The 20338-nt window shown below is 42.0% G+C and overlaps 1 protein-coding gene across 1 annotated transcript in view; it reads left to right on the forward strand.

Annotated features, from left to right (window-relative positions):
• The first annotated feature begins 209 nt into the window (after positions 1 to 209).
• Positions 210 to 20338, forward strand: part of LOC126163119 (NAD(P) transhydrogenase, mitochondrial-like) — a 280298-nt gene continuing 260169 nt past the window's right edge. Inside the window, exon 1 of the mRNA XM_049920042.1 lies at positions 210 to 288. The gene's annotated coding sequence lies outside the window, so the exon portion shown is untranslated. The remainder of the gene's footprint in view (positions 289 to 20338) is intronic.

Consider the following 20338-nt stretch of genomic DNA (forward strand, 5'->3'; position numbering starts at 1 on the left):
GTACAGTGGTTGCGGAGTATATGATGCAGATGTAGTGTGATAATGCTCTGATAGGGTCTCAGTGTGTAAGAGCTTTCCTTATTCCAATGAATTCTGCCATCAGTGTTCTTCGTGACTTCCTGCGCTACTGTGCGTGCGTGCTGGGTGTGTGCTTGCGCGCTGTTCATCTCGACCGCCGCTAGTGACATCTCGGCGTTGGGTTGGTAGCACTGCCAGAGACGTGCGGCACTTGTCGCAGAGTGGCTCTCAGTTCCTTGCCGAAGTGCTGCGAGTTGGACCTCGTGTACGGTAGGTTGTCACAAGCTGCTATTTTTTTTCCCGCCCTTCGCAACCAAACGAAGCTACCGGCGCTCCCGTTTCTGTCGCCTTCCATGATCTGCACACCAACCGAATTTCCTTTCTCGTGCAGTGTGTAATAGTCTTCGTATAGAAAGCTGTGCAACGGCCGTGCAGGGATAATCTGATTCGAAGCATCATCAACCGGCCGGTGTCTTCCGGTGATGTTTGAAAACCGACAACGTTTTTCTATTTATTGTTCAAGAACTATTGTAGTGTGTGTGCCTATGACTAACATCTACTCGCGAGACAGATCCAGAAGTTCGTACCGTTTGTGTTAAGCGAATGTTTGTATGCCACCGTATGTGTGACAAGTTATTCGAGCACGTGTTGCTGCTTTTCTGCGTGAAAATAGAACCGCCGTGGGAAAACACCAACGAATGGACGAGCTCCCACGCGCAAGCGCGGCACCAGAAATGAACTACGTGCGTGCCAGTCCACAACGCACTTTTTTTTTTTGTGACCGTCGGCTGCTTCTTTGTTGACCTATTGCAGTGTTGTTCACAGTTAATACTGTGTTATGACGCCAGTAGTTGTGAAATTACTTCCTGGATACTGAGTTTGTATATTGGCCATAATGAAAGAAGAAAATTACTTATGCGCATTCTTCTCCCACGCAGTCATTCATTTGTATCAATTTGCCCGGTCATTGTGTTCTAGAGGAAAGCAAAAGAGCTGCAGAAGCAATAACCTCGATCATTTGTATGATGCTTACAAGGCATTTTCTTCAAGTGTTTTAGTCCACGAAGTTGTTCTACTCCAGTCGCGTGGCAGATATCCAAAATATACATCCTGCGATAAATTATTTACATAAACAGTAGGGCTCGGATAAATTCGAATGGGTATCATGACAGAACAGTATAATAATGGCATATTTAACGCGTTTACACTACCATGCAATCGTGAATTAAATTACAGAACGTCGGTCTTCCAAAATTAATTGGACGTCATGCTCGTAGAAAATATGTTGGCGATAGGTTTTATAACGCCAGTTTTCAATGATCATTTTTACTGCCTGTGCTGCACTACAGAAAAGCGAACTTGTAGCTCGGTGTATTTAACCGACGAGAAGGAATTTGTAATAAGGTTTTTTTTTCTATTTTTAATGTGTGTAGTTACTGAAACAAATGGTGAGAGTGAAATGCTGGTATTGTCAATAAACAGTGTGATATTCTCGTTTGTCATTGTGATTAATTTTACGTCACATATTTCACGGTGTTAAAGCTTATAGTTGTTCACTAAAGATATAGTCCTGGACTGCAGGTCGTACCTGTTTATGTCGAAGAAGTGGTGGGACTATGGACAGAAGAGAGAGACAAATTTCTGTTCCTCTGTGTGACTCGAACTTACGTAAAGGCTGAGAGCACACTTTAACATTAGTGTGCAGCTGCCCTGTGCTGCGATAAACAGGTTGAACTGCTGCAACTTTCGCTCTCGATCCCCACTACAATAGTACGTGCCGCGACATGAAACCTGGCAGCGCAGTGTACCGTGCCGATATTGAAACAAGAAAAACTTCGACGGGAATTTTTACCCAAAATGTGTACGTACTAACATTCCCCAAAACGAAAATAGTTAGTATCGGGCGGGTGACAAAACGCAAAGCGGCTTGACTTTTGTACCAATGTGCATAATTTTATTTACAGAGACGAAATGCATTGTTGAGTTTTAATGAAATAGTGTTTCTTGGTAACACTTGAAAAGGGCACAGTGAAATAAGGCTTCGTCCTGTGCGCGGTAAAAGCTTTAACAAAAATATCCAGAAAATATGCTATAAGTGGACGACAAGCAAGGTTTCTGGGACAGCGCAGTTTCGCCTTCACCGCCACGTAAACATTGCGTAACTGTGCTGAAACTACTGTGCCAGAAACCTTGGCCCTCACTTCCAGAACATTTCCTGGATATTTTTGCAGCCAGTTCGACACGAAACAAACGATAGTTTATTACGCTGATTACAAGCGTCTTAAAATACTCATCCTTTATTGTTTCATTCGCTGACATGTTTACTCGTAAATATGATTGGTTGGATGGTTGAGTCTGGGGAGGGGACCAAACAGCGAACTCATTGGTCCCGTCGGATTAGGAAAGGATGGAAGGAAGTCGGCCGTGCCCTTTCAAAGGAACCATCCCGCCATCTTCCTGAGGCGATTTAGGGAAATCACGGAAAACCTGAATCAGGATGGCCGTACGCAGGTTTGAACCGTTGTCCTCCCGACTGCCAATCTATTGTTCTAACCGCTGCTCCATCTTGCTCGGTCCTCGTAAATATCGTGAACATTTCATTAAATAGTCTCTTGAAGTTTTCATGTTAGTTGAGAGTAATCCAAATCCCAAGGAATATTTTTCAAAGTTAGTTTCCATGTTCTATTTCGTTTCATGGCTTGATACAGTATTATGGTCAACAGCAGTTTTCCAAGATGACAACAGCTGGGAAAACATACGGGCTGTCTATTGAACTTATACAGGTTGCGGCAAAACTTCCATAAACTACAGTACGTTAGATAAGACAGTACGTTAGATAAGAGTGTTTGGGGTCGGAAATTTGAATAAAAAATCTTGCAGTTTGGTTTGTTTAGGTGCCATTAATGTTGCCATGGTAGAGGAAAATGGAATAATAACGCTAGACGTTACTTTTAGAGTTTTAAATTTTTCATTAATGACGGATCTTTGGGACACGAAAAAATGTGGTATTAAATCATCAGTTAACGACATTTGAATTCAGTGAACTCATACAGGCGCCTGCGTGTAAAGTCTGCGGGGACATGAAAAGTAATCATCACATAGGCTCAATCGAAGGTAATGCAAGTGGTAATTTTCCGCTCCTTGGCATAACATGGAGCCGTACCAGTTAAGACAAATAGGGGACATTTAACCTAAACAAAGAAAAGCAGTATGAACTGTCTGTTAGGCTCACGATACTGAAAACCCTGAACTATTACAGAACGAGGGCTCAACTGTGCCTCGAAAACCTAATTACTGAGTATGAAGGACCAGTATTAAGGTAGGACTCTAATGGAAGTGAAAAATAATTACAAGACATGTTGAATGGAATGAAGAGTCTAATGAGTACAGAATGGGGATTGAGAGTAAACCGAAGAAATATTAAGTAGCAGAAATTATATTAGCCATGAACTTAATTTCAAAGCAAGGAGGACATGCAAAAGAAGATTAGTACAGGCATGAGGACATGCCTGACCACGAGAAGATTGTCAGTATAAAAAATTGGCCTCAGTCTGAGGAAGAAATGTCTGAGTATGGATGTTTGGAGCACATCATTGCATGGTAGTGAGTAATGGAATGTGGGACAACCAAGTAAGAGAATCGAAGCGTATGAGATATGGCACTACAGTTGGATGTAGAAAATTAGGTGGGCTTATGATGTAAGGAATGACGGGATTTTCAGCAGTATCGGCGAAAAAAGAAATGTTATGGCAAGAACGTATGCTAATATATCAGGGTATAACTTCCAAATGGCATTAGAGTGAGCTGTAGACGGTAAAATCTGTAGAGGAAGACAGAGATTGGAATACATCCAACAAATAACCGAAAACACAGGGTGAAAGTGCTACTCTTGAGACGAAGAGGTTGGCATAAGAGAGGAATTCTTCGCGGAACACATCAAACCTGTCAGAAGACTGTTGACTCGAGGAAAAAAATTAAAAAAAGATCGCAAGGACAAGATTAAGTGCGCACAGAGAAATTTAAGCTGTCATTCTGCCGGTGCCTCATACGCGATTGGAACGGGGAGAAACCCAAATATGTGGTGCATTGGGAAGTACCTTTTGCTATGCACGTCAGTCGTTTGCTGAAAATAGATATAGATTATTTCCAGATCATTTTTTTTGGGGGGGGGGGGGAATTACAGGAAGGATACTTCAGTACTAGACAGCGCCTAATTATTTTCCACGCCGTTATAGAAAAGAGAGGTCCTGTGTCCCTACTGCCCTCACTATCTGCAGGACGCAAAATATTAAAACGTTGCACGTTAGAGTATTGAATGTTCCAGCTGCTGGTGCTCATACCGAAATACGTAACTGGTTTCCACTGGAGGTCGCAGCGAGCTAGTTTGGCGTTCGTATTTCTACTTACATAACCTCCCCTTTTGTAATCGGTGCTGCTGAGTTACTGTGTACCCGAAACGAATCCTCGTGTGCTGTGTTTCATCTCATATGAAATATTAAGTGCCACGCAAGTCAGTGTGGCGAAAGACGTCGAAAGAATTCAGAAACCTGCCGCTAGTGTCGTAACTGGTCATTGCAGCCCATAAGAATGAGTAACCTAAGTGCTCAGGGAACTTAATGCAGACCGTTGGAGAAAAGGTGAAGTCCTCGTGAAACCCTCGGTCAATTTATATAGACTATGCAATAATTTTACGTCTTCCGTCGTATATGACACTCAGGAATGGTGACCTTAACAGAGATTAGGGGGAAAACGGAAGGATATTCAATTTTTCCTAGCTCCTTGCGCAAATGGAACCAGCAAGAAAACACTAGAATTAGAGCACAAAGAAGGTGAATTTTTTCCTGTTTAAAAGACTGACTGAAATGTGAGGCTCCCAGCTACCGCATTTTATCTTCCTTAGTGCCTTTAGCCGGCCGCGGTGGTCTCGCGGTTCTAGGCGCGCAGTCCGGAACCGCGCGACTGCTACGGTCGCAGGTTCGAATCCTGCCTCGGGCATGGATGTGTGTGATGTCCTTAGGTTAGTTAGGTTTAAGTAGTTCTAAGTTCTAGGGGACTGATGACCACAGCTGTTAAGTCCCATCGTGCTCAGAGCCATTTGAACCTTAGTGCCTTTAAAAATTCTCACAGAAACTTTGGTTTGCGAACATATTCGTGCTCTTTTTAACATGCATCTCGCTTCTCATTTTCACAAGCTGTCCTAACTGTAGCTCACCCATACCCAGAAGTCCATCGCTATAAGTCGCTCATATCCGTTCAATCTCACTTGACCATTCTCACTCATTCAGCCAATTCATTGCCATTATCCCTTTGTATACCTCGTCTCTCCTTTGTTCTGTCCTACTACTGCTGTCTCGTGTCACTTCCCACTGTCTTTGCTTTCTCTTACTGCTTTTAATACTGTCTCATTTATTTCTCTCCCTCTCTCCCTCTCCCCCCCCCCCTCCCTCTCTCTCCCCTTACTCGTTGTTATAGATTTTCTCTCGTTATCACTGGCTTTCACCCACTTCCACTTTCTTCTTCTCCTCTTTTATTGATCTCTCACTTCCACTGTCTCCTTCATTCTTCTCCTAGCACTGTTCTGTCACTGTCAGCTATGTTCCAATGACACCGTGTCCCCGTTTCACAGTGCCATTTTCTTCGCTCTTTCTATACCACAACAATGGATAAAATTAAACTACGTTTTCGTCTCGCACCGGATTGTACGTATACATGTAAGGTAGCTTTGAACCTCTGTATACTTGCACTATAGTCTGGCGTGTTATAAATGTACATCTAAAACGTTACCTATTGGGAAGACTTGTATGTCAGTTTCAGTGATGTGAAATACGAAAGCTTTTATTTATCGTATGATTGATTTCAAAACCACAAACAAGCAGGAGAGCTTTTATTTATTGTGTGATTGATTTCAAAACCACAAACAGTAGGAGCGGTCATGTTTGAAATGGTACACTTAGCAGCATTCAGCTGGCCTGAGAACCGGTTTTCAATAGCCACTTGAGGAGGGGACCTACAGTTAAACGTGCAATCCATGACGGAGCAGCCTACCACTTTTCTCACGAAGGATTGCTCAATGTATAAGTCGTGTTAGCTGAAAAAGGAAAGAAAGCAAGTATGTACTTACCTGACCTGTGAGCAACCCACCCAGGACCCTTTTTCATGTCTACCAGGCCACACAATATCTTCTTCAAGTGTCAAATATCACGCAAGTGAATCTTACACCAGACCGTAGCGGGGACGAACTTCGTCGCGTAACTAGGTATAGTCACCTCCCAGTTCAAAGTCTTGACACCTCGTCGTGCAAACACGCATAGTGATCGCGATAAATAATTTGGAGGGTATCTGTGGCAGCTGGCTGTCATTAAATTTATTGACGATGAGGAGGAGAAAAGAGACAGGGTTGACGTAACAGGTGACCGAACGTACAAGCAAAATGTTAAGGTTGGGTAATTAGATGGTGTGCAACAACGGCAGGATGGAACGACGCTGAGCAGAATAATGATCAGTATGGCCGCCGAGGAAGAAGAAGAGAGCCGGCCGTTGAGGCCGAGCGGTTGTAGGCGCTTCAGTCCGGAACCTCGCTGCTGCTACGGTCGCAGGTTCGAATCGTGCCTCGGGCATGGATGTGTGTGATGTCCTTAGGTTAATTAGGTTTAAGTAGTTCTAAGTCTAGGGGACTGATGACCTCAGATGTTAACTCCCATAGTGCTCAGAGCCATTTGAAGAAGAAGAAGAAGAAGAAATAGTAGCAGTTAACTGCACACAGTAAACATCTCATTGATGATTTGGGTGAATGTGCTGTTAGATAGCAATCAGCAACATCCCTCCGAACCTGAGTCCTTAAAGAGTGGAACTCCTATGTATAAAACAGCTTCAAACATCTGATTACGTTACAAATGAGCTAATAGTGTTGAAAATTTGACGATGTGCTCCGTGTTTATGACACCATATTTCCTGAACCGTGTCGCACCGTGATGTTATTTTGCACGTGCATTCAGTGGCACATGTGGATACCGTCAGCAAAATGTGTTGTGAATAAAGTTAAAAGTGAAAAAGTATTAAACTATAACGTGGAGGCTGATGCCGAAGTTTTACTGAATGAGCGATGCAAATGTAGTAAGCGATAAATCTATTTATTTTCATCGTTCTGTGGAGGGCTTCAATGAGAAAAAGTTTCGGAAAGATTTGAAATTTTGCGTAAAGTTTGTTAGAAGTCGCTAATTGCTCTCACACTCAAATACTGGATGAAAATTTTGTTGTCTGTGTTACTAAACAAATTGGTAATCACACCAAACAAGCAAGAATCAGCAGAGGAAATTGAAAATAATGTCTTTCAGAAAATCAAGTGGTTCTCTGCAAATACACTCTCACAAAATTTTTAGAAAACGATAGTTTATACAATTCTGTACAGTAAATGGCATAATACCATTGATAAATATAGACTGTAAACAGAAGTCTGTTGCTAAGGCAGAATATTCAAAATTATGTTCCTAAGGCAGAATATTCAAAATTTCTGAGTGTGTGCATTGATGAGAAATTGAATTGGAAGAAACACATCGAAGATCTGCTGAAACGGTTAGGTTCATCTACTTATGCTATTAGAGTTATTGCAAATTTTGGTGATAAACATATCAGTAAATTAGCCTATTATGCCTATTTTCATTCACTGCTTTCATATGGCATCATATTTTGGGGCAATTCGTCAATAAGAGAGAGTATTCACTGCACAAAAGCGTGTAATCAGAGCCCACCCAAGATCATCTTGCTCGGGATACTCACAGTACCTTCGCAATACATATATTCACTTATGAAATTTGTCATTAATAACCCAGCCCAATTCAAAAATAGCACAAAGCTACAACACTAGAAGAAAGAATCTTCACTATTCTGCATTAAATCTGCCTTTGGCACAGAAAGGGGTGAATTACGCTACCACAGAAATCTTTGGTAATTTGCCAAATAGCATTAAAAGTCTGACAGATAGCTAACCAACATTTAAAAGCTAACTAAAAGAATTTCTGAATGACAGCTCCTTCTACTCAATAGATAAATTTTTAGAAATGAAGTAGTAAGTGTAAAAAAAAGTTAATTATTTTGTGCAAAGAAAACTTATGTTAACGTGACACGTTCCACACCATTACCGAAATGTATTCATGGTCTATGGAACAAAGAGTAATGTATGTATATGAGTTGACCCTGCCTCTGGGTAATTTGTGTGCCATGAGTCAACGCTGACTCAAAAGACGTACAGTTTTTCACTTTAATACTGCCTGTCTTAACGTAGAATTACACCCCATAATGAGCAGGGCATGACAACATTTAAATTTTTCAATGCGGTCAGTAAGTATATGAAATTAGCTGAAAAACCCGGCATTGCACGGATATTCATGTTGCTAATTTTCTACTAGAAACGAAAACAAAAAATGAACTGTTTTTGTAGTGTAATATCGTTATTTCATTCACACATATTCCTGAAAACGCCTTTGAAAGTCCTACTAATAAATATGCATACAGAAGATATGTGTGAGTTCAGTACCCAAATTAATAAACGTCGTCTCTGTACGGTGGGTTCAGCTACTTCGCGTGCCTACAACGCGATTTAGTAAACGGTTCTATGGCAATGCCTCTTCATAGCTCTATAGACTGTTAACGTTTCGCCTACAGCCGTTTGCGCTTGGCTGTTGAAAGCTGCCAAAATCGTTGCTAGATGTCATGGATCTCCTTAAGTTGAATGTGAATACTGAAGAATGGCACACAACCCGTCAGCTCTGCAAAGTATCGTCACGAGCTACAATAGACGATGCATTGCTAAGACGTTGACGAGTATTGAGAAACGAAGGGGTGCAGTAAAAAGAAAACAGATATTGAACATATACCACTCATATCCATATTTCCAATGTAATGTTACATTTATCGCTTCTTTCGCAGTAGAAAGTCCTAGTAGCCTTTTCTTCAGTTGAACTCTATAGCTAATCTGAAGGATAGGATACTGGTGCTAGCGAAAGCAAAAAAAAGCGACATTGGCGTGGAATACCTCAGCTCACATATATAGGTTGTATCTTATACTTCAGCTGACCTATATGCATATGAATTGAAGTACAGGATACAATTTTAACGTATGTCGCTATTTTCAACTGAAGAATAGGATACTAGTACTAACGAAGCCCAAACCTAAAATCTGTAACCCGTATTTTAGTTCACCTATACAGGTCAACGTAAGAATAGGATACAACGATGGTAGTTCAACTGAGGTTCAAGATGCCAGTGTTATGTACGTGTTGCTTTCGCCAGAACTAGTATCCTATTCTTCAGTTGACCTACACAGCACGGATACGAATCAATTGCAGAGGAAACAGCAATCGGAACGACCCACTATCAGACAAAGGTATATTTCAGCTTGTGTACACAAATGATTTAAAATTGCCTCAAGCGACAAAAAAGCGTACACAATATCAATACCTGAATAACACACTCATTTATTTTTATTTACGGTTATGACGCTTTGACATAGAAAATAACAGATTTATTATCTATACTTCGAAAATAAACTCATATCTATGACTATAATATGACATCATTGGTCAAAGCCGACGAGTTGTATCCCTGTTGCGCAGAATAAATGTATTAAAGCTTCATGGGTAATGTGGCATTTTTCACGGGTCTCAAGGCTTATCATGTCACACCTCTTGAACTATTTGTCGTACCGTGATATAGGCCTATTTGCGTAGGTACGTTCACCGCGATATGTGGATAGTGTCTTCTGAATATGTTGCCAGTAGAGCTAGTGGGAAAGAAGTAACAAATTTAAACGTCATTCATTATGTGGCATTTGTTCACGAATCTGTGTTTATTACGTCATATCTCCTGAAGTATGGGCCATACAATGAAATAATTTTGCAGGTACATTCAGCGGCATATGTGGGTACTGTCTGCAAAATGTGTTGCAAATAGTTAGTAAAAAAGAAGTAATAAATTTAAACGCCACGCACAATGCGGCAGTGTTTCGCGCATCTCATTGTTTATGACGTCATATCTTAAGAACTATGTGTGGTACCATGATCTAATTTTGTATGTGCATTTAGCGACATATGTTCAAAATGTTACAATGTGTGTGAATTCCTAAGGGACCAAACCGCTGAGGTCATCGGTTCCTAGACTTACACACTATTTAAACTATCTTAAACTAACTTATGCTAAGAACAACACACACACACACACACACACACACACACACACACATTTCCGAGGGAGGACTCGAACCTTCGGTGGGAGGGGCGGCGCAATCTGTGACAGGGCGCCTCAAACCGTACGGCCACTCCGCGCGGCATTTAGCGACATATACGAATCCTGTCTGCGAAATTTATTGCGAATAGGGTAACTAATACAGAAGTAACAAATTCAAACATGGGTGATGCAGCGTGTTTCACGCATCTCATTTTTTATTACGTCATACCTTCTGAACTATGATAGGTAGTTAGTTCTTACCAACGCCGCGATTGTTGCCTTACGGTATGGGATACGTGTACGAAGTCGAAATCGGTCCAGTGGTTTAGAAGGAAACGTTGAGCATACACACATACGTATATCTGTTTTTATAATATACAGGGTGTTACAAAAAGGTACGGCCAAACTTTCAGGAAACATTCCTCACACACAAATAAAGAAAAGATGTTATGTGGACATGTGTCCGGAAACGCTTAATTTCCATGTTAGAGCTCATTTTAGTTACGTCCACCTACGCTCAATGGAGCACGTTATCATGATTTAATACGGGATACTCTACCTGTGCTGCTAGAACATGCGCCTTTACAAGTACGACACAACATGTGGTTCATGAACGATGGAGCTCCTGCACATTTCAGTCGAAGTGTTCGTACGCTTCTCAACAACAGATTCGGTGGCCGATGGATTGGTAGAGGCGGACCAATTCCTCCTCCTGACCTCCTGACCTCAACCCTCTTGTCTTTCATTTATGGGGGCATTTGAAAGCTCTTGTCTACGCAACCCCGGTACCAAATGTAGAGACTCTTCGTGCTCGTATTGTGGACGGCTGTGATACAATACGCCATTCTCCAGGGCTGCATAAGCGCATCAGGGATTCCATGCGACGGAGGGTGGATGCATGTATCCTCGCTAACGGAGGACATTTTGAACATTTTCTGTAACAAAGTGTTTGAAGTCACGCTGGTACGTTCTGTTGCTGTGTGTTTCCATGCCATGATTAATGTGATTTGAAGAGAAGTAATAAAATGAGCTCTAACATGGAAGTAAGCGTTTCCGGAAACATGTCCACATAACATATTTTGTTTCTTTGTGTGTGAGGAATGTTTCCTGAAAGTTTGGCCGTACCTTTTTGTAACACCCTGTATATGGATCTTAAAATAAAATTTTGTTGCCCCTGGAAGCCGTTAGATAGGCATCTTGCAGATAGGATGCAGTGATAGTCTTAGCTGTTCAGTAGTATGTTTCTGCGATGTTCTAAACAATACAAAGAAATTCCAGCTTTCCGAAAATATCACATCTTTTGTCGCAGAGCTGTACTTGCTCTAGAGAAATTGGACAATATAATTTCCGAAAATGCATAGTATGTTAGATTTTTACGAAAAAAAAAGATTTATAATGGTCAGTCGTTCATTCAGACGAAACATGAATGCATAGTATTACACCGTGAATAAAGATTGCCACATTGGTAATGTCAGAGAAATATTGTCAAATGTGGTGTCTGGTGGGCCACGCCTTCAGCTTGATTTGCTGGGAACAAATGTTCATCAGAGAATAGTGTTTTTGTTGGCTGTATCAAACCCGTTTTGTTTTCGCATTTGCAAAGATAGTGCGCGAGATTAAAATCCAAATCTGTACCCAGTCTTTCCAAACCATTGAAGTACGCGGCAGAGGGTGCTTTCCATTGTGCCACTTGTTAAGGCTTCTTCCCATTTGCATTTGCGCATTGTGCTCGCTGTAATTGTCTTCGCTGTCCTGTGGAACCCTAGTCAAATGATCTCGCTTAGCTCTTTTGCATCGTATTTCTCTTATATTATTTTGTCGCTTATATTACAGATATGAAAGTTTGATTTTGTAGCTCTGTTGGATTCCAAAGACTGTGTCTGTGATTCCTGGTAGCTCTGACAATGTTGAAGGCTTAAACGAATCTTGCGCCTCTGACGGCACTTTGTGCAGTTTCAAAATGGCACAGTGCGCTGTGGTTAGGGTTTCATGTAGACCTGTCTGCCGCCCGTAACCGGTTGGGCGAGCAGTTTTTCAGCTCGGCCAACGATCTGCGTGTACAATCTCAAATAGCAGCAACGTATGGTGCCACCAATGTGACATCCAGCTTCATCTCTTGTTTGTGCGAAGCCAGGAGAACGTTTAGTTGGTATTTTATTGTCTGCACTGATCACTGTTCCGGCAGCCATGACTTTTTTTTTTCCACATCGAACTAGTTTCAATAAGTACGATATTGCAGTACCTGTATTGTGCCGAATTGCGATGCATACTTGTCCGGTCGGAATGGTACTATTGCGACTACAGACTTTATGAAATACATGAAATGCATTCGCAGTTGCGAGTATGGACAACCACAGCTGCATAACAGATTGACGACAGTGAAAATGTGGGCCGGACCTGGAATCGAACCCAGATTTCCCACTTATCGCTTGCGGTCGCCTTACTATTAGGCTACCAGAGCACGACTCGCGGCCAGGCCCAAACAAGGTTGACGGCGTATGGAAGCTTGGGTGCGGTCGTGAATCGTGCTGCGTAGCCGAATGGTAGGTGACCGCTCGTGACAAGTGGGAAATCTGGGTTCGATTTCAGGTCTGGTCCAGATTTTCACTGTCGTTATTCCGTTATGCAGCTGATGGTATTGTATTATATTGTATTGTATGTTAACCGGAGACCTAGAAACGACGGAGAGGCTCCGTCCCCACCGCAGCCGCAGTGGTCCACTACCCCACGACGACTACCGTAGTCCACTTCACCCCTCCGCCGCCCCACACCGAGCCCAGCGTTATTGTGCGGTTCGACCCCCGGTGGACCCTCCAGGGAACGTCTCACACCAGACGAGTGTAACCCTTATGTTTGCGTGCTAGAGTAATGGTGGTGTACGCGTACGTGGAGAACCTTTTTGCGCAGCAATCGCCGACATAGTGTAACTGAGGCGGAATAAGGGGAACCAGCCCGCATTCGCCGAGGCACATGGGAAACCGCCTAAAAACCATCCACAGACTGGCCGGTTCATCGGACATCGACACAAATCCGCCGGGCGGATTCGTGCCGGGGACCAGGCGCTCCTTCCCGCCCGCAAAAATCCATACTCGCAACTGTGAATACATTTCACAGTTTCAACAAGCGCTAAAGATAAATATACCTACGTGCAGCTTCGGCTCCTGATGATAGAAACCGAACTGCAGTCCACCTCTTTGGGTGGCATTGCAACTCACAAAGCGGAGACCTGGGGCTAATCTAATCGGTTTTAAGTGTGTCATTACTATATTTGTACTTTATAGTTGTGGAGTGCGAACATACCAATAATGATTGAATCAAAATCAGGAAAATTCATTGAAACTATTAAAAACTTGATATGTAACACGCTTTATAAAAAAACGTACGTGGGTGGAAGGGACCTCAGAACACTTGGGTGCATGTATATATTATTTTTAAGTGGGGGGCACATTTTAATCATGATACAAAATGATTTTCAAAGCAGATTTCATCATTGGTGTTTATTGCAAGAAAAATCCAAGCTTTTCCGAGAACCCTAGAGTTTATGCTATTTCAGTTTCCGGTAGTTGGTTGAAAAGATTAGATATAAAAGTTTTTACTAAATCTTTCCGAGGAGGGGAATCTACGCATGATGAGTAAGACCAATCAACAAAAAATCATTTTTGATTCAATAATAAAGCGTGTATAGATGAACCGACTATGTAAGTTTTCCTTTCTATTTCCATTAGAGAACGAGAGCTTTTTGTGACTGCACTATTCTCGCTTTCGTTGTGTGTGGCTTTTACAGTGCAGATTGTCAGACTTCTAACCTTCATTCCATATACAAACCATGTTAGTTACTGAACACCCACTTCTTTGCTCTTCAAATTATCAGTTTTAATAGTTTTCATAGTTTTTTGAATAGTTTTTCGAAAGTATGAATTTTGTTGTCCTTGCCAAAATACTTTTCTTCTTCTTCTTCTTCTTCTTATTATTATTATTATTATTATTATTATTATTATTTTGTATTCTGTTAAATCGCTGGTCCAGGGCCAATTGCACTTCATTTTCTTCTAAGTAGAATGCTTAATAATTCAGGAGCTGATTTTCCACTACTTTTTTGTTTACTGATTAAGTACAGTAATATGGACTCACCTTAGACTATTTCATAACTTCATCATGAAGATACCGTTCATAACTACGCATGAGCTATATAAAGGCTAGCAGACAAATGCGCTACTTTCGTAAGTAGACAATTCCAGGGCTTAGTTTCTTCAAAACTTGAATGGTATATCTTATTTCCAGTTTAAAAGTTGGTGCCTTGTCTTATTCAAGGATTATATTTATAAACGCAATTAATCGAAGCTACGTGGTCTTAAAAAGAAAGTACTCATATTTGGGACTGAGTTCGCTCTCACGCAACACATTAGTTGAAGGAGTTGAACAATGCTTCAAACGAGACTCCTCATTTTGCGTGCAATTTGTTCGCATAGGAGGTACCGCCATTGTAGACAGTTATGCAACACAGGTGTCTTTGTTAATGGCTCGCATCTACATTTCGCCATGAAAGCAAAACACACGGAGATGATGTCATGTATGACAATCATTATGCACTCCAGGATCTGAAAAGAGAAAGAGTGAGTCTTTGTCTTTCAATATCGTCAAAAGTTCGCAAAATGTTTGCCGAAATTGTGCTGCACCAATGTCTTAATGGAGTCATAACGAGTTACACAGAGGTACTTCGAAACTAGTAACACTTCTTGGAAAGTAGTACCTAATCAATCTCTAAAAGCTGTGTACCTGAAACAAAACATCCTTTCCAGCCGTACCATTGTACGCTTAACGGAGGAAACAAGGAAACACTTGGTTCTCTTTCTTGGAACTGTTTTGCAATAATCTTGCGTAACGCGATGCTATTGCGCCAGTCACAATTACTTGTATATTCACTAGTTACAATAGCCTCAGATTGATACGGATATCACGTGGAGCACTGTTCAGGGCGATACCACAGTATCAAGTATCTTACTTTGTCATACGCCCTTTAGAAGGTAATTGTATAAGAAAGAAAACACTTGACCACTTTCTGTCGTTAGCCACTTTGGTATTATTACTTCAACACGCCAGTGCACTCGATTAACTAATGCGACGGTTCTCGTGTGAGGGGGAAACAGGGATCATACTTTGTGCGGCTATTACTGCACATACAGGGTGAGGCATTTAAACTGTTTGTCGGAATATTTGGCGAAATACACATAGGATTAAAAGAAAGTGGTAGTAAACGCTGTTCACCTCGAAGAGGGACATCCATTAACATAACGCTCGACCAACCTGCAGCACCCCAGGGGGCGGGAGGAGGGGGGGACTAAAAAATATTAAATAGGAACCCCAGTTTTTTATTGCAGATTTGGATTCTCAGTGAAAAAATAAGTATTTTTGTATGAAAATTTTTTTTCGTTTCATGATAGATGGCGCTGTAATATGCAAACATGTAAATGAGGTGACAATTGTTGCAACACGGTACTATCTCAAACAAATACACATCCGATAAGGACAATCGAAGTACTTTTTTGAAATTTTTGATAATGCTATCATGTGACCACAATCGAATGCAGCACAGACCATGATCATGCGCTAAGTCTGCGGTCAGACTGTCGCATATTACTTCAGTGATTCAAACTGTACACGTCTTGTCGCAATTGTTCCGTGATGTTAATAATTGCAGAGAGGGTCGATATCATTGCAGCGTACTTTGAGGCTCATAGAAATGTTGACGAAGCTCCTCAAAGGTATGCTCCTCTGTTGCCCGATAGGAATGTTCCGTCTGCAACGACGTTCCGCAGTATTGCCCACCTGTTGACTGAAACGGGGAGTGTTAAACCTAGAGAAAAAGTCCGACCGCCGTCTGTGACAAACGAAAATAACACGGGAAAATGTTTTAGCTGCGGTTGCTGCATATCCTCACATTAGTTCTCGGCAAATTAAGCGAGGTTCAGGAATTTCGCAAAGAAGTGTTCTACGTATACCGCATGCACACAAATGGCACCAATTTAATTTATCGTTGCATCAAGAACTGCATGGTGACGATTTTCACAATCGCCTGAATTTCTGCAACTGGATACAGGAAGAACTGGCAGCCAATGATAGTTTCATTCCACAGATACTTTTCTCAAATTTTACGAATAGTGGTCAAGTGAATCTACATAATATGCAGTATTGGTCAGTGAAGAAAACCCATTGGGAAAGGTACGTTGAACATCAACGCCCATGGAATGTCAACGTTTGGTGCTGTATTTTAGGTGCGGATGTAACTGGTACATTCTTCATAGAAGGTAATCTGACTGGTAAAATGTACAGCGACTTTGTGGATAATGTTTTACCCATACTAATTGACGATGTCCCATTTCAAACAAGACTGGATATGTGGTTTCAACACGATGATTGCCTAGCGCATTATTCACGGCTAGCTCGACAAGTTTTGAATCGAAACTATCAGGGTCGATGGATTGGACGAGGTTTCCTCAAACGTGGGCTGCATGTTCACCCGATTTGACTTCCGCCGATTTTTTCCTGTGGGGATGGCTAAAAGAGAGAGTTTATATTGATGTACCAACAATCCCCGAAGATATGTGGCAGCGAATTCGCAATGAATGTGCAAACATTAGCGCAGAGGCACTAATACATGTCGGATTGCCGTGCAGACACGGAGTTGCAATGTGCGCTAGAAACAACGGACAACATTTCGAACATTTACTGCACTGAAACACTTGTTAGAGGCAAGGTGCTCACTGTAATCGAGTACCCCGAGATAGTGGAAGGCAAGGGGACTCACCAAAATGAAGCAACCCGAAGGTAACACATCACTACTAGGTCCATGCCGTTGTTCCTGGGTAACGCTAAATGTAATGTAAGAATGCATTGCGGGAGGTTAGACGGTGTCAGATTATAGCATTTTCCCAAATATCAAATAATGTACTTTGATTTTCCTAATCGGACGGGTATTTTTGTGAGATATTACTGTTTTGCAACAATGCCACCAAATTTTCATGTGTGTCGATTACAGCAACATCTATTATGAAACGAAAGAAATGTTTCATACAAAAGCTTCATATTTTTTCACGAAAACATCCGAATCTGCAATAAAAAAATAGGGGTTCCTATTTAAAATTTCAGTGTCACCTCTTCTCCCACCCCCGGTGGTGGTGCACGAGGGTCGAGCGTTATGTTGATGGATGTCCCTCTTCGAGGTGAACAACGATTACTATCACCTTTCTTTAATCCGATGTTTATTTTGCCAAGTATTCCGACAAACAGTTTTAAATGCCTCACCCTGTATATTCTGTCACCCTAACGTGAATGGTAAAAGTTACCTCGTGCCAATATTCGTGTTTCATTCTCGAATCGACCGAGGCAGAAATTATTGTGTGCCTCTGTACGTGGTCTATCTCGTACCTTCTTCACGTGATGCTGACGCCACACCTACGAGGGATGCAGCAGAATTTTCGCGTAGTCTCTCTCTAGTACCGGTTGTTTAATTTACCCCAACACGGTTTCGCGAGAATAACTTGGCTATTGTTACTTTAGTATGGGCTGTACTGACATACTACGATTCTACAGTAGCGCGGCTCTGATTTCGTAGGATGTCTGTCGTCATTCCCACTCGATAAGGATTCCAAACTCTGTAGCTGTACTCTAGAACAAGTCGCACTGTCGTCTTACTTCTTTTCCAGGCGAACTGCACATTTCCAGAACCATTACAACAAATCTCCCTTTTGCATTCCCTAATCCGGATTTTTACGTGCTCGTCCCATTTCGCAACATTTCTTAGCATTAACCCTGAATATTCAAAAATGTGATGTGCTACGAATATTCAACACTAAACTTTTAACCAGACTCTAACTTGTCATTTCTCTTTGTTATCGGCGTTCTTTCGTTTATTGAGATTTAGAGAGGGCTGCCGCTCATTACACCGTGCACAAATTATGTCCAAGTCGGTCTGCATTTCTTTGGATCATATAAAGGTTCGTGTAGACGATCAAACAATTTGTCAAACTTGAAGTGTTTGTCAAATTATTTCGATGTGCGCCACTTTGTATGACGTGTTTGAGAGAAATTTTGATTGATGAGCAGTTTGTCAAACAAGACTGACATTCAGACATTCGTTTTTCGCACAATAGTTTGTTTCTTGCCGGATTATTATCTGTAACTTTGAAATATCTGGCAACTGGAGCAAATTTCGAAGATTTAATGTTTGTATCCTGCGCTGTACGTCGTACATTGTCCATTAGGGTCAAAATACTTCGCTACACGATATGAACAGTGTGACACCTGCTTCAAAATTTAAATTTGACGAACTAGGTTGTTACGTATGCGCGTCAAGTGGATTGCAAACAGTGAATTTCGCAAACACGTATACAGTTTCCTCAAGGTGATACTTTTCTGTGCGCAACAGCTTCGTCAGCGAACGATTTGAAAATACTTCTGACCTCAAACGATAAGACGGTAACGAGTACTGAAAACGTTTCAATGATAAGATTCGCTAATATCATTGCTATCTTGAGTGAAAGTGAAGAAGAATTACAGGATCTGTTGAATGGAATGAACGGTCTAATGAGTACAGAATATGGATTGAGACTAAGGCAAAGAAGAAAGTAATGACAAGTAGCAGAAATGTGAAGAGTGAGAAACTTAGCATCAGAATTGGGGATCACAAAGTACAAGTTCAGGAATTGTGCTAACAACGCAGCAAAATAACCAATGACGGACATCGCAAGGAGGACACAACACGCAGACTAGCACTGGCAGAAAGGGCATTCCTGGCCAAAACAAGATTACCGATGTCGACCATAGGCCTTAATTTGAGGAATAAATTTCTGAGACTGTACTTTTGGACCACAGTATTGTATGGCACTGAAAGATGGACTGTGGGGAAAACCGGAACAGAGGACAGAAACATTTGAGATGTGCCGCTCCAGAAGAATGTTGAAAATTAGGATTATTGATAACGTAATGTTTGAGGTGGTTTTTCACAGAATCGATGAGGAAAGGGATAGATGGAAAACACTAACAAGAAGAAGGGACAGGATTGTAAGACGTCTGTTAAGACATCAGGGAATTACTTCCATGGTACTAGAGAGAGATGTAGAGGGTAAAAACTGCAGAAGAAGACAGAGATTGGAGTACAGGCAGAAAATACACTACTGGCCATTAAAATTGCTACACCACGAAGATGACGTGCTACAGACGCGAAATCTAACCGACAGGAAGAAGATGCTGTGATATGCAAATGATTAGCTTTTCAGAGCATTCACACAAGGTTGGCGCCGGTGGCGACACCTACAACGTGCTGACATGAGGAAGGTTTCCAACCGACCTCTCATACACAAACAGCAGTTGACCGGCGTTGCCTGGTGAAACGTTGTCGTGACGCCTCGTGTAAGGAGGAGAAATGGGTACCATGACCTTTCCGACTTTGATAAAGCTCGGATTCTAGCCTGTCGCGATTGCGGTTTATCGTATCGCGATATTGCTGCTCGCGTTGATCGAGATCCAATGACTGTTAGCAGAATATGGAATCAGTAGCAGTCGAGATGACAGGCATCTTATCCGCATGGCTGTAACGGATCCTGCAGCCACTCTCGATCCCTGACTCAACAGAAGGGGACGTTTGCAAGACAACCACCGTGTGCACGAATAGTTCGACGACGTTTGCAGCAGCACGGACTATCAGCTCGGAGACCATGGCTGCGGTTATCATGGCGCTGCATCACAGACAGGAGCGCCTGCGATGGTGTACTCAACGACGAACCTGGGTGCACGATGGCAAAATGTCATTTTTCGGATGAATCCAGGTTATGTTTACAGAATCATGATGGTCGCATCCGTGTTTGGCGACAACGCGGAGAACGCACATTGGAAGGGTGTATTCGTCATCGCTGTACTGGTATATCACCCGGCGTGATGGTATGGGGTACCATTGGTGTACACGTCTCGGTCACCTCTAGTTCGCATTGACGGCACTTTGAACAGTGGACGTTACATTGCAGATGTGTTACGACCCGTGGCTCTACCCTACATTTCAGCAGGATAATGCACGACCGCATGTTGCAGGTCCTGTACGGGCCTT

Source organism: Schistocerca cancellata, chromosome 2 (assembly GCF_023864275.1).
Source record: "Schistocerca cancellata isolate TAMUIC-IGC-003103 chromosome 2, iqSchCanc2.1, whole genome shotgun sequence".
Classification (NCBI taxonomy): domain Eukaryota; kingdom Metazoa; phylum Arthropoda; class Insecta; order Orthoptera; family Acrididae; genus Schistocerca; species Schistocerca cancellata.